Source organism: Mus musculus, chromosome 4 (assembly GCF_000001635.26).
Source record: "Mus musculus strain C57BL/6J chromosome 4, GRCm38.p6 C57BL/6J".
In the NCBI taxonomy this organism is placed as follows: Eukaryota; Metazoa; Chordata; class Mammalia; order Rodentia; family Muridae; genus Mus; species Mus musculus.
In genome coordinates, this window is record NC_000070.6 from 138,831,825 (window position 1) to 138,846,640 (window position 14,816).

The 14,816-nt window shown below is 48.0% G+C and overlaps 1 protein-coding gene and 1 pseudogene across 4 annotated transcripts in view; one reads left to right on the forward strand and one right to left on the reverse strand.

The window, feature by feature from the left end:
• Pla2g5 (phospholipase A2, group V) overlaps positions 1-14,816 on the reverse strand; it is a 64,316-nt gene that overhangs the window by 32,578 nt on the left and 16,922 nt on the right. The window contains exon 1 of one of the 3 annotated variants that reach the window (XM_017320043.1): positions 4,519-4,663. The exons of the other annotated variants lie outside the window; for them this stretch is intronic. The gene's annotated coding sequence lies outside the window, so the exon portion shown is untranslated. Of the gene's footprint in view, positions 1-4,518; positions 4,664-14,816 lie in introns of those variants that run through there. 3 annotated transcript variants of the gene reach the window in all.
• On the forward strand, positions 33-3,365 carry Pla2g2a (phospholipase A2, group IIA (platelets, synovial fluid); annotated as a pseudogene). The gene is made up of 5 exons (NR_002926.3): positions 33-77; positions 838-890; positions 1,067-1,212; positions 1,445-1,554; positions 2,926-3,365. The product of NR_002926.3 is annotated as a phospholipase A2, group IIA (platelets, synovial fluid), transcript variant 1, non-coding (transcript).

The window sequence follows — 14,816 nt, forward strand, 5'->3', positions numbered from 1 at the left end:
GAGCTATTTAAGGGCAGTTGGAATTCAGGAAAAACAAGACAAGGCCTTGAACAAGAAACCATACCACCATCCAAGAGGTAAATGCCCAGAAACTCCTGCCCTTTGGATGTATTTGAGTGGTTGTGCAGGTGTGTGTGAGTATGTGTGTGCATATGGACATGCCTGTGGATGGGAGCCCCCATCAGGTAAATATGTACAAGACAGCATTCATGGACAAGTATGTTGTATGGGCTTATGAGGGTGCTGGGGGAGAATTTGGGAGCATGTGTATTTACATGCCATCAGTAGTGGGTTAGAAAGGCATCCTGTGTACATAGATGTAATTGTCACAGGGATGGGAGGGCAGCACGCGCGTGTCCACGTAATTCATGTAGTGTTGGAAGAGAAAGGCATTGTGTGTGCATGCATGTAATCGGCTTGCAAAGAGAATGCGCAGTTTGAGCTGGGGAGGAGACTGTCGGGAGCAGACTCCACGGGTGGGCTTGCCAAGCCTTGAATCTAACTGGAGGACACAGATGGAGTATATAGTGAGGGGAGACGTTGCCTTCAACCCCCAATTCTGGGGAATGAGTCCAGGCTCCCAGGAGGACTGACGGAAGTGCACGAGTCACATCATTCCTGTATGAGGAACCGTTCCATGAAGCCAGGAAGGGACAAGGGTGACGTGTGCAATGCACAGTCGGAAGCCACTCTGTGTGCACTCTGTGACCTAGCCCCCATGCAAGTGCACATATGTGCCTCTGCGGCTGCTAAGTCAGACAGCTGAACAAGGACTGGAGTAAAGGCTGAGCTGTCCTGGGAGGACATGCCCAAGCCGTGTGTACCTGTCCTTCACAGAGCTGACAGCATGAAGGTCCTCCTGCTGCTAGCAGCCTCGATCATGGCCTTTGGTAAGTGTGGACCCTGAACTCCTCCCCTGGCTTTCCTTCCTGTCAGCCTGGCCCCTTCCTCGGTGTGAGGAGGAAGAAGCCATTTGTGGAGAGAGAAGGGAGCAGAGAGATGCCATGTGGAGATGGGGCTCAGGGCTCACCACCCTTTACCAGGTCATTTCTCCATTTCCTTTCAGGCTCAATACAGGTCCAAGGGAACATTGCGCAGTTTGGGGAAATGATTTGGCTTAAGACAGGAAAGAGAGCTGAGCTTAGCTATGCCTTCTATGGATGCCACTGTGGCCTGGGTGGCAAAGGATTCCCCCAAGGATGCCACAGACCGGTAAGGCCACCCCAGTTCTCCTATGGCTCTGTCATTCTGGCTGGGGTGGGACTAGGAGGGAACTGGTACCCACTACCTCAGTGTCCCAGTGGTTTCCAGCCAGCCGAGGTCAGCACATTGGGAGCTCTGCTCTGGACCACTCCTAAGTTCTTGAGTTTCTGCTCAGAATCACAAAGGTCAAAGGAAATGCTGGGATGCCAGGCAGCCTCTATAAGATCTGTCCCCCATCCAGGTGCTGTGTTACTCATGACTGTTGCTACAAGCGCCTGGAGAAAAGTGGATGTGGTACTAAGTTACTGAAATACAAGTACTCCCACCAAGGGGGCCAAATCACCTGTTCTGGTAAGACCCTGAGATGCCTGCCTGCTTCCTTCACGAGGTTGTTGAGCACACGCATGCATGCTGGGAACTTTGCTGGTGCATGCAGGGAATTTATCCCTGCTGTAAGAACCTCACAGTTGAATAGGAAGCAAGAACAAATGGTGAAGAGGGTGGCAAAGACTCCCAACAGGGAGTCAGCAAAAGCCTTCGCCCAGCCTGATGCTTAAGGTAGATCCTGCAAGCAGTGGAGTGTAAGCTGAGTCCTAGGCGGTGAAGCACACACATCCCCTAAAACAGGGCACACACAACCACCCCCCAAACAGGGCAGAGTGTGGCCAAAAGATTAAAGAGGACAGGGTCAGTCACTCTGCTGCCCAATGGACAGGTGAGGATGAGTCTGAGCAGTGGGACAATGAAGGGACACGGTCAAGCCAGGACTTTCTGGACATCGTGCACTCCAGCAATGGGGATCTATTACTTAGCAAAGCAGCAAGAAGCACATTTGTCAGCCTGGCTGCAGAGTGCCTGGGCCACAGGAGTTGGGGGGGGGGGGCAAATGAGCCATGCTACCTGCAGGAGAAAGTAGTCAGGGTGGGAAGCAGCCTTGCTCACACATGGGTGAGAATCCGCAAAAGTATGTTGCCAGGCCTGGGCAACTTCTACAGCACAGGGTCAGTCCTGCTCCTGGGCTCTGGCACAGTGTCAGCATCTGTGCTTATTCTATAAGATGCATTAAACTCCCAAGAACCCAGGGCTCTAATGATGGGTGGCTTTCTCTCTCTAAGACTCTTTCGAGAGGGGAAAACGAACACTTTCCAGAAGCCCCTGTTGTGTCCTTCCCTTGGAAATTCAGTCAGGAGAGAGCATGCTACCTTAAGACCAACCTCAGGCAAAGAGAGAGGGCAGACCGTACGCCCATCCATCCTGAGGCCTCTGCAGCCGGGCTCACTTACACAAGCAGACCTGTGAGCAAGAAGGCAGGACCAGAGATGTAGCTCAGCTGGCTGGCTGCTAGCCTAGCATAGGTGAGGGCCTGGGTTCCGCCCTCTGCAGTGTATGAAATGGGCAAAATTTAGCATGACCCGAATCCCAGCGCTCATGTGGAGGCAGGTTCAAGGTCATCCTCAGCCACTTAGAGAGGTCAAAGGCAGCCTAAGCTACAGAGACCCTGGCCACTAAACAAACAAACAAACACCTAGAAGAAGGTGGCTAGGGAAGGAGGCAAACCTCTGGCAGCGCCATGTGTGGCCACTGTGTGTCCCTAGCAGACGGTCAGATGGGGTTCGGCCTTCCCAGGAACCCTAGTGCTTGTTTTAGAAGAGACAGGTCCCCACGAGCAGCAGCCGGGAGATAATAACCATCAGCTCCGTGTCCGTTTTCCCCTGGTTTTAGCAAACCAGAACTCCTGTCAGAAACGGCTGTGTCAGTGCGATAAAGCCGCCGCTGAATGTTTCGCCCGGAACAAGAAAACCTACAGTTTAAAGTACCAGTTCTACCCCAACATGTTTTGCAAAGGGAAGAAGCCCAAATGCTGAAAAGAGCCATCTCCTGAAACACCCGGACATGCGCGTCTCCCATCACACCTCTCCCAGCCCCACCAAGTTTCCCGGTGATAAAGGAAACACCCCTCTCCCACCCTAGAGGCAAGGTGGGGGCCCTTCTGTCTTCACCCAGAATGAGACACAGAAGTCTGCTGAGTCAGGCTGACCTTTCCCCACCACTCCACTGCCTTGAATCTGTCTACTTCCACCTTTCTCTTGGCATCCAACTTCCTGCTTCGTACCTAAGAGAGTCCTGGGAGGCCCTCACAAGTAAAGCAATTCATCAGACAACTGCGTGTGTGTTCTCATAACTTGGAATGAGACGAATATAAAGTATGCGTACTAAAAGTACAGGCCTCGAGGCCGGGGAGGGGGCGGGGGGGGGGGAGAGGCCAGTTCAATACGTAAAGTATTTATCATGAAAACGTGAGGTCCCATGTTCAACCCCCAGAACCCAGGTACAAAAAGTGCACACTTGTTTACAATTCTAGTTGTAAACGAAGAAGAAATGAAGCAAGTGGATCCCTGGGGCTCAGTGGCCAGCCAGGCTGGCTGAATGAGCAAGGTCGAGGTCGGTGACAGATCCTGCCTCCATAGACAAGGTACAGGGATGGCGTCCTGAGAAAGGACACCCGAGCTTGATCTGTGGCCTCCACACATATATGCATACATTTGTGTGTACGCATGGGCACACACAGAGACACACATACACGTGGTTACAGAAGATGAGGGTTCTGGGTCGGTTTAGCTGGGTCTGAACCTCAGAACCCACCAATTGGAGATTCAAACGGTGGTGCCTGTCAGAGCCTCCGGCTAAGGCCTGTTTGAGAACCAAGAGTGGGACGAGACATCAAGCTTCCTGCAGCTGCCATCCCTCTTAAAGACAGACCTCCCTCTCCTGCCCCCCAGTCCCGAGCCTCCTGGCCTGTCTCAGGATGCGGAAGGCATCAGAGTAAAGTGGAGTGGTTTCTGTCAAGCCGCCACCACCACACTGCACTTAAAGAAAACAGACGGTATTTTTGTGCTCACACACCTAACACAGACCTCACCCAGAAGACAGACCGAGCCATGGCCATTGAGCAAAACTAGAATCCTGTGCAGGCAGGCACACGTGTCAAACCCAGAGGCTTTGCGCTGATCCTTCAAATACCCCAACAGCTCAGAGAGGATTCTCTTTTCCTGGGAGAGAGCCATCAAAAACCAGGGAGATCTCCCAATTCTAGGTACAGGCCAACAAGTAAATGCTTTCGGTTGTCTGTCTCGGTTGTGTCCTTCTGTCTATTTTGAATCTGCTAATTTTTTCATTTATATTAGAATTAAGACAAACTGCAATTTAAAAAAATAAAAGAAGCCAACCCCCAGACAAGAGTTTTAGACATTTTGGCCAATAGAAGGGTAGATGTTTATTCCCTCTCACCCCCAAATAGTGATTTTTGCAACTTACAGTGACTCCTTGGCAACCCGGCACCTGGAGTCCCTCCTCAGAACTGACAGCGTGGGGTCTGAGACTTGAGCCTACGAGCTCCAGGCAGCTGTTCTGCCTTTTCAAATCACCCTGATGCCGGAGTCTGAGCCCTGTGTAATACTGAGATCCTCACCTGGCATGAGAAAGCAGTTCCGTGTGCCACACCCCCACAGGCACTGCCAAGGACCTTTGAAACTCCCAAAAATGCTTCTTGCCTTAACTGACGAGTCAAGAAAACCGTCCAAGCAAAAGGACAAAAAAGGTTTCAGAGAAAAATCTTAGTAAATGAGCCTGCCTACCCCAGTTTGATCCCTGGGATTCCCATGGTGGGAAGGGGAGACAGCTGTCCTCTGACCTGCACATGTGTGCAGTGGCAGGCACCTGTGTGCTCACACTCATATATATCATAATACGAACAGTAATACAATGATTTTTAAATTTCAGCACCATCGCCACCATCATCATCATCATCATCATCATCATTAAATTCAGGATGTTTGGGCAGTGTGTTATCTTCTCTGGTGCTAGCTTACATGGAGCCATCTGAGCCTTCACCCCCAAACTCACTCAAGGCTGAGCAGACCCTGAGAAAGGAGGTGTTCTTTAGTACTACCTGTTCTAGAAATGGCTTTACCCTAAAGTTTGGTCCACAAATGTCAGAAGACTACCTATGGAGAGAAATAGAATTGTGCGTGTGTGTGTGTGTGTGTGTGTGTGTGTGTGTGTGTGTGTGTGTGTGTGTGTGTGTGTGTGTGTGTGCAGGCACGCTGACCCATGCCTGGACATGTAGAAGCCAGAAAACTTAAGCTCTATTAGTCAGACTTTCACAGAATCCTCCTGTCTCTGACTACCCAGCACTGGCACCCTGTACTGGCTAATTTTGTGTCAACTTGACACAAGTTGGAGTTATCACAGAGAAAGGAGTTTCAGTTGGGGAAATGCCTCCACAAGATCCAGTTGTAAGGCATTTTCTCAATTAGTGATCAAGGAGGCAGGGGGAGTCTTCTTGTGGGTGGGACCATCTCTGGGCTGGTAGTCTTGGTTCTATAAGAGAGTAGGCTAAGCAAGAAGCCAGGGGAAACAAGCCAGTAAAGAACATCCCTCCATGGCTCTGCATCAGCTCCTGCTTCCTGACCTGCTTAAGTTCCAGTCCTGACTTCCTTGGTAATGAACAGCAGTATGGAAGTGTAAGCCGAATAAACCCTTTCCTCCCCAACTTGCTTCTTGGTCATGATGTTTGTGCAGGAATAGAAACCCTGACTAAGATAAATTGGTACCAGAAGTGGGGTATTTCTGTGACAACCTGACCATGTTTTGAGGAGGACTGTGGAACTTTGAGCTACAAGATCCATTCAATGTTAAGAGCTCTGTGGGATGTTGTGTAGGAGCTTGGAAGATAATGTTGAGAACAGTACAGAAGATGGAGGCCTGGCTTGTGAAATTTCAGAGGGAAAATTAAAGACTCTTTTCAGGGTCATTGTTACTTTGATTGTGAAGATTCTGTGGTTCTGGTTAGCTGGAACTGAAGAATCAGCTGTGGTTAACAAGATACCAGAACTAGTAAAGTGAAACCTTTGCATTACTGGGACTATTGATGCTGGTTAGCTGGAGCTAAGAAATTAGCGGTGATTAAGAAGAGACCAGCATCATTGAGGTGACATCTTCTGGGAAGTGTTTTCTGAAAGCACAAAGAGGCTGTGTTCCAGAGATAGCCATGGTTGTACCTTGTGCTTATGACTGGACTTGGTAATGTGTAAGAGTTAGTTAGTTAGTACTAGGGTGGTACTAGTTTTGAAGGCATGAAGGGGTCACACAGAGCAGCTGAGGCTCAGCACTGTGAGAGGCCATGGAAGGCCATTGGTGAAGGTGCAGCCTCAGTTGCAATTGATGACACAGGACTGAAGGGGTCATGCAAAGAAGTTGATACTTGGCCCCATGAAGAGAGCCTATGAGAGGCTATTGTTAAAGCCAAGTTACAGTGGAAGACAGCAGCATTTTGGAGATGCCAGCACCATGAGATGACTACCAAGAACAGCAGCAGCAGTGGAATACAGGCGGCAGGAGCGTAGAAGACCTGTGTGCTACAAAGGGCATGGCTGGAGAAGTGACCCAAGCCCTTGGAGGAGCCCAGAAGATCGTGAGTTGGATCCCAGACATTGGATGGTTGGAGATTGGTTTTTTCCCTGATATTTTTCCCTCTTGAAGGAAGTTTTTTTAGTGAAGCCCACAGTTAAGAGACTTTGAATTTTAAAGTACTTTGAATTTTAAGAGATACTGGATATTCTAAAGGGATTGAACTTTTAATATGTCAAGACTGTGGAACTTTTAAAGTTATTTAGATCTTGGGGATGAATAAGAACTAAGGGTTGAAGCTTCCTAGTGATGTGTTTGTGTGTCAAGTTGACAAGGGGTCAATTGTATTGGCTAATTTTGTGTCAACTTGACACAAGCTGGAGTTATCACAGAGCAAGGAGCTTCAGTTGGGGAAATGCCTCCACAAGATCCAACTGTAAGGCATTTTCTCAACTAGTGATCAAGTGCAGAGGTCTCCTTGTGGGTGGTGCCATGAGAGCAGGCTGAGCAAGCCAGGGGAAGCAAGCCAGTTAAGAGACATGCATCAGTTCCTGCTTCTGACCTGCTTGAGTTCCAGTCCTGACTTCCTTGGTGATGAACAGCAGTGTGGAAGTGTAAGCGGAATAAACCCTTTCCTCCCCAACTGCTTCTTGGTGGTGATGTTTGTGCAGGAATAGAAGCCCTGACTAAGACACACCCACTACCTCCTGGGTGCTGAGGTGCTGGGTGCTGAGTGAGGTGCTGGGTGCTGAGGGTCTAAACTCAGATCTCCAGGCTTATACAGAGAGTCATTTCCTCACCACAGATATAAGATCTTTGCATATGTTTTTAAGTGTGTCTACATACATGCATGTTACATGATGGGCCTATATACCGATATACACTTCTAACTGGCTTATAGATATGTAATCATTCACTCAGATTGAGACTATGTGGATCAAAATAATTAATACAAGCTTTTGAACTCACATGACTTTAGCAAGTTATTGATAAATACGATAGCTTTAAATATTTTGGTAAAATGGAAAGCATTGGCAGCCTGGTAATTGTAAGCATGTATTTTTGCCTGGGTTTGCCATCAGGAATATTCATATTTCTCTACTAGATATTTAAGATCATAAGCATGTAAGTTGGACCTAGAAACAACATCTGTTGCTTCCCGTGTGACAAGCCCAGCAGTTTAACTTTTTATGTCTGTCCTTGACCCTAGGATAACTGTGAATGGTGTAGCTTGCCTACTGTCTCTGGTTTCAGAAGAAGCCTAGGTATAACTGTTAAAAATAAATAAAATGTTAGTCTGACACGGTGGCCCACACTTTTAATCCCAGCACTCAAGAGGCAGAGGCAGGTGCATCTCTGAATTGGAGGCCAGCCTGGTCTACAGAGTGAGTTCCAGGACAGCCAGGATTATACAGAGATATCCTGTCTCAGGGGTCAGGGTAGGGAGTCATTCCCACTCTATCAGCCAGATAGAGTCTAGACTCAGCCTGGCAGAAGGGCCTCTGGGCATGTCTGTGAAGATTATCTTGACTCAACGAATTGATGCCATGAGTCCCATTCACGCTGTTGTGGTTGGCACTACGCCCTGGACTAGGGGCCCTAAAGTCGTTAAAAGAGAAAAGGAACGGAGGCCTGGGGAGCAGTCTTTACTCTCTTCTGTGGTTGCAAACAACCAGGTACCTCACCTTCCTGCTACCTCAACTTCCCACCACCACGGGCTTACCTTGAACTGTGAGCCAGGACAAATGCTATCTCTCCTCAGTTGCTTCTGTCCGGGTGTTTTGTCATGGCAAACTGAGAAGAAACTAAGCCAGCCCCCGAGATGCGAACCTGCTGAGTTCCGTTACACTGGAATTACAGGCGTGCTCTCTCATGCCCGGCAGGCTGGCCTCTGTCAATAACTACGTTCTTTATAATTAGTGTTTATACTCATGGGTTTTCTGGCGGATCCTTGCCCTTTCCTTGTACAGCTGACACTTTCTTTTATGTGGCGGGACTGAATTGGACATTCTGTGCTGTCTGGTAAATGTCCTATCGTCTGGTGACTGTCACTCTGGGTAGGGGACAGAAAAGTGATAAACCTCCCATTCCACCATCCCCTTTGCTGCCACCATAAGGAGCTACTCTGTTCAGCACCTTGTCACCAAGCACCTGAAGAGGCAGCACTGGCTACGACCCTCACCCTGAGGTGTGGCCTGCCATTCTGGGTGTCCCCCGGTAGGTAGAAGGACTGGAGAAGAGGAAGGAAAGGACTCTGAGGGCAGGAGACTGCCTGCATTGGTTTTCACCCTTTCTCACCAGATAGTGATTCGGGATAGCTGTGACTCTGACAGAAATGGAGATCTATTTCCTAGAAAGACATTGAACCCTGCCCTTCAACAACAGTCCCAAGAACTTGAAATCTCCACAGGAGTGTCACACTGAGAGAAGAAAAATTCGAAAGCCTGGTGCCAGCCAGAGGAAGACTCCAACCTCTGACAGCTTGACAGCTCGCCAGCCCACACTGTGGGGTGTTAGAGCAGAGGAGATGGGTGAGTGACGTAGGACCACGCATTGGCCAAGGCCGATTAGTTACCTCTTGCCTCTCTTCAGGTCAAGACCTATGTATGCCGTGTCAAGGAGATGAATTTGGGGTTCATGAGACCTCTGTGTTACTCTTTCCACCATAGCTATGTTGAATACGTCTTTCTTTGTGTTTCTGTTGCTTCTGTTTAATTGGCCTGTTGAGGTCAGGTGGCTGAGCCTGGCTTGTCCGAGCTTCCAAAGCATAGCCTCTGACCCAAAGGGCTCTGGTGACATCATCACACTTCCAGGGCCCAATTATCTCGGAATCAAGGAGCAAACAGAAGGAAAATACAGTGTAGAAAGTCTCCTAGCTAGGCGTAGCAGCTTGAACCTGTAATTCCTACACTCCAGAGGCTGAGGAGGAGCCTGAATTTGAGACTAGCCTGGGCCACATAATGAGAGAGAAGAAAGGAAAAAGAACAGTGTCCTCCGCCCTGCCCACTGTCTGACCCTGCTCTCTGCCTGCTCCAGCACCCACGAGCTCGGCTCCTCACAGCTATACCCTGCTGTCCAGGTTGCCCCAGCTTCCCACAAGGCTTGGCAAAGGCTCTTTTCTCACTCCCTCAGATCCAGGCTCCTCTCTCAGCTGTCACTCTGCCAGACTGGTTTTGGCAAAGGAGCTGTGAGTCTCTGCTAATTTTCAGTCTCGGCACAAAAGTGGGAGGGGACGTACGGTGCAGGATCCTGTGTATAATTTAGAAGCACACACAGAGTTGCATAAACACTGAGTCCTTTTCAAGGCACCATGCATCTAAATAAACATAGAGAGCGGCTTCAGTGGTGGATGCAGGATGGGAGGGAAAATTTAATGCAACAAACCGAGGCAGTGTCTTCCCCCGGCCAGTGATAGGTTGCGGCATGCTGTGAGGGGAGACCACTGGCAGGGAGGGCTAAAGATCGATCGGCCAGCTAGGTGTTTAAAGGCCAGGTAGATGACTCAATAAGTAAAGGTGTATGATGGCTTGTATATGCTTGGCCCAGGGAGTGGCACTACTAGGAAGTGTGGCCTTGTTGGAGTGGGTGTGGCCTTGTTGGAGTGGGTGTGGCCTTGGAGTGAGTGTGGCCTTCTTAGAGGACACATGTCAATGTGGGCATGAGCTTTAATACCCTTGACCTAGCTGCCCGGAAGCCAGTCTTCTCTTATCGGCCTTCAGATGAAAACGTAGAACTTTCAAATCCTTCTACACCATGCCTGCCTGGATGCTGCCACGCTTCTGCCTTGATGATAATGGACTGAATCTCTGAACCTGTAAGCCAGCTCCAGTTAAATATTGTTCTTAGAAGAGTTGCCTTGGTCATGGTGTCTGTTCACAGGAGTAAAACCCTAAGACAGAAGTTGGTACCAGGAGTAGGGTATTGCTGTGATAGGCCTGACTGGTTTTGTTTGGAAGAATGTGGATTTGGGGACTCTGGATTTGGAAAGCAGTAGAATGCTTTAAGTGGGGCTTAATGGGCTATTCTAAATAGGAATATGGAAGACTTTGTTGCTGTGAATGATTTGAACTGTGAGGACCTGGCCCAAGAGATTTCACTGGAGAAAAACTTCAGTATGTGGCCTAGAGGCTGTTTTTGTGGTATATTGGTGAAGAATGTGGCTGCTTTTTGCCCTTGTCTGAAGAGTCTACCTGAGGCCAAGATAAAGAAATGTATATTAATTGCATGGGCAAAGGAAGTCTCAAAAAAGCCCAGCAGAGACTTTTTTCTCTGATTTAGTCTTATAAAGAACGTTTTAATGAAAAGGAGAAAGCTGAGAAAGGAAAAATATAAAATATATGGTTCAATCCATTAGCTAATGGATGGATCACAGGGCTCCCAATGGAGGAGCTAGAGAAAGTACCCAAGGAGCTAAAGGGATCTGCAACCCTATAGGTGGATCAACATTATGAACTAACCAGTACCCCGGAGCTCTTGACTCTAGCTGCATATATATCAAAAGATGGCCTAGTCGGCCATCACTGGAAAGAGAGGCCCATTGGACACGCAAACTTTATATGCCCCAGAACAGGGAAACGCCAGGGCCAAAAAGGGGGAGTGGGCAGGTAGGGGAGTGGGGGTGGGTGGGTATGGGGGACTTTTGGTATAGCATTGGAAATGTAAATGAGCTAAATACCTAATAAAAAATGGAAAGGAAAAAAAATAAAAATATATATATATATATGGTTCAAGTAATAAAAGGACACCAGGAAGTGAAATGGAGCTGAATCCCGTATTTAAGGAGATAAAGAGATTAAGAGAGGGGCTGGTGAGATGGCTCAGTGGGTAAGAGCACCCGACTGTTCTTCCGAAGGTCCAGAGTTCAAATCCCAGCAACCACATGGTGGCTCACAACCATCCGTAACGAGATCTGACTCCCTCTTCTGGAGTGTGTGAAGACAGCTTCAGTGTATTTACATAAAATAATAAATAAATCTTTAAAAAAAAAAAAGAGATTAAGAGAGTGGTGATCTCAGGGCAAGATCCCACCCAAGTAAGCTTATTGTTTGTGTTTGTAGTTGAACAAGGAATAGTTTGGAATTTTAATATGGAATAAATTACAATCCCAAAATGGAGGGCACACTTGTGATCCAGATCTTGAAGCTGGAAGACACAGGCTTTTTGATCTGGATCCTGAGGAACTGTGACCATGAACAGCTTAGATGCAGCCAAGGAACTGTGACCATGAACAGCTTCAATGCACCATTAATCCCAGAAGAGTGAGGCAAGCAGATCTCTGAGATCAAGGCCAGCCTGGGACAGAGCAAATTCTAGGAGAAGAAAAGCTTAAGTCCAGAGGTCTTCCATTGGTACATGCCAATTCAGGAGACAGAGCCATGCAGATCTCTGAGTACAAAGTCAATCTACAGAGCAAGTTCTGGAACAGTCAAGCTTAGGCAGTGAAGGAGTTAGAAAATAGAAAGCTGGTAATAGAATGGGGGTGGAGGGTGTTCCAGCCCTAGCAAGCAGCAGAACTCAGCAGCTTCACCCACATGCCTCTGGCTTTAGAGTCAAGAATAGAAGGGACTACTGGGACGATTGATGCTGGTTAGCTGGAGCTAAGAAATTAATGGTGATGAAGAAGAGACCAGCAACATAGATATGAAATCTTCTGGGAAGTGTTTTCTGAGAGCATAAAGAAGCTATGGTTCAAAAGTAGCCAAGGTTGTACCTCATACTGCAGCTGGACTTGGTAATATGTAAGAGTCACCCAGGTGATACTGGTTTTGAAGGTATGAAGGGGTCATGGAGAGCAGTTGAGGCTTGGCATTGTGAGAAGCCAGGGAAAGCTATTACTGAAGGTGCAGTTAGTTGCAGTTGATGGTTGAGTCCTGAAGGGGTCATGAAAAGAAGTTGAGGCTTGGCATCATGAAGAGAGCCTAAGAGAGGCTATAGGTGAAGTGTAGTTGCAGTGGAAGGCCCCAGTGTATTGGAGATGCCAGTACCATGGGATGATCACCAAGAGCAGCAGCAGCAGTGGAATGGAGTCAACCAGAGCCTTGAGTGCTATAGAGCTGGAGAAGTGGCATAAGCTCTTTGGAGGAGCCCAGAAGATCATGTGTGGACCCCAGACAATGGAACAAGAATCTGTGAAGCTGACTTGGAGACTTCAACATGTTAAAAGTGCCAGATCCATATGATACCTGCCGAGGAAAGCTTTGCTGACAGGGGTTGGAAGCATCCCAGGAGAAAGAACTTTGTTTCACTCAACAAAGATGAAAAAGGAGTAGATTTCTGAAGACTGTTTTGACATTAGACATAGAGATGCAGAGTTTGGAGTCTTCCCAGCTGGCTTCCTGACTTGTTTTGGGGATTACAGTTAAGTGATTGGTTGAATCTCAGAAGAGACTTTGAACTTTGGACTTTTAACATTGTTGAGACTGCTATAGACTATGGGGACTTTGGAAGTTGAACTCAATGTACTTTTTTTTATTTTGCTATGGCTAGGTATGGCCTCCATAGACTCATGTGTTTGAACAAGCCTGTGGGGTCCAGGGAGTGGAATGTGATGGTTTGTATATGCTTGGTCCAGGGAGTGGCACCATTAGGAGGTATAGCTTTCTTGGAGGACATGTGCCACTGTAGGCATGCGCTTTAATACCCTCGTCCTAGCTGCCTAGAAGGCAGTCTTCTCCTAGCTGCCTTCAGATGAAGATGTAGAACTCTCAGTTCCTCCTGTGCCACACCTGCCTGGATGCTGCCATGCTTCTGCCTTGATGATAATGGACTTAATATTTGAACTTGTAAGCCAACCCTAAGTCCATATAAGACTTGCCTTGGTCATGGTATCTATTCACAAGGGTAAAACCTAAACTGAGACAAGGTGCCTACCACCCAGCCTGGACCTGAGTTCAATCCCGGGGACTCACATAATAGAAGGGGAGAAACAACTTCTGAAAACTGGCCTCTGGCTTCCACGTCCATGACAGAGCTCGGGGACATGCACACTCACACAAATAAATACATTTAGTAAGACTTTTTTTTTTTAAGAAAATTTCATTTATCCCTAGACTCAGCAACCATCTTTGTAGAAAATGGCTCTAGGCTTGCAGTCACACATAGGCAGAGAAAGACACAATGACACCTGGAGAGTGTCGAAAAGAGTTACAGTCAAACCCAGAACCCTATGGAGCGATGGCTAGTCTCTGAGTGTCTCCTCCCAAAGCAACAGGCTGGGTGGCTGAGGAGATCATACCATCTAGCCAGAGGGAGACTCTGATGTCTCGCTGCCTTCGCAGCTTTGAGCTCACTGGTAACACCATGTCCATTTAACTTCACTCCTGTGCCTAGTTTTAGGACAAAGGCAACCTAGCCACAGGTAGAACCAAGCCAGGTTCACCCACGATGACACGCAGATGGCTTTCCCACCTACAACTTTCTCTCTAACTGCTAATGACACATGAGAGGCTGGAGAAACCCATGTGACAGACCTGGACGTTGTACACAACAGAGACCAACCCTGTGCTACTCAGGCCCACCCCCATCCCCCATTCCACACAGCATCCATGACATACACTACACCGGGTACCCCACTGACTGGCACTGAGACGTGACGTGGTGATATACAAATGACCTGGACTGTGTTCGTAGCTGTCCTGAGACACACGTAGCCCACAGCCCACAGGTTGGATGTCCCTGATACATCTTTGTGGTCTCTCAGGATGCTGACAGGAAGGAGCATGGCCAATGGGCAGCACAAGCCCCAGGCTCCATCTGGAGCGGCTTAGAAGATAAATCTAGGCAATTAAAATCTAGCAAATTTGGTGCACAAATTAGGCAGCTCAAGGCCGTGAGAGATTTAGAACATCACTGCAGGGGACAAGAGAGACAAGGGTTTATAAAATATTTGAAGAAGTCAGAAATGAAAACACACGTGTCAAAATGGAAAGTCACAGTGAGAGGCTGGCTAAACGTAAGGATCTCTTTCCTATTTAACTGGGACTTCTTTTTGTTTATGGAGGATCTCAAAGTCCTGGCATTACCTTAGCTCCATCATCACAATTTCAAAAAAATTCGCCACTTCTGATCAAATCCAGGCCTTAAGATAAATCGTCAGCCCCGAATTAGTGTGGGGGCTGTGGCTCAGGTGGTAGAGTGCTTGCCTGCCACGCACAAAGCACTACATAAAGACAGGCATGGTGGTTCATGTCTATGATGCCAGCACT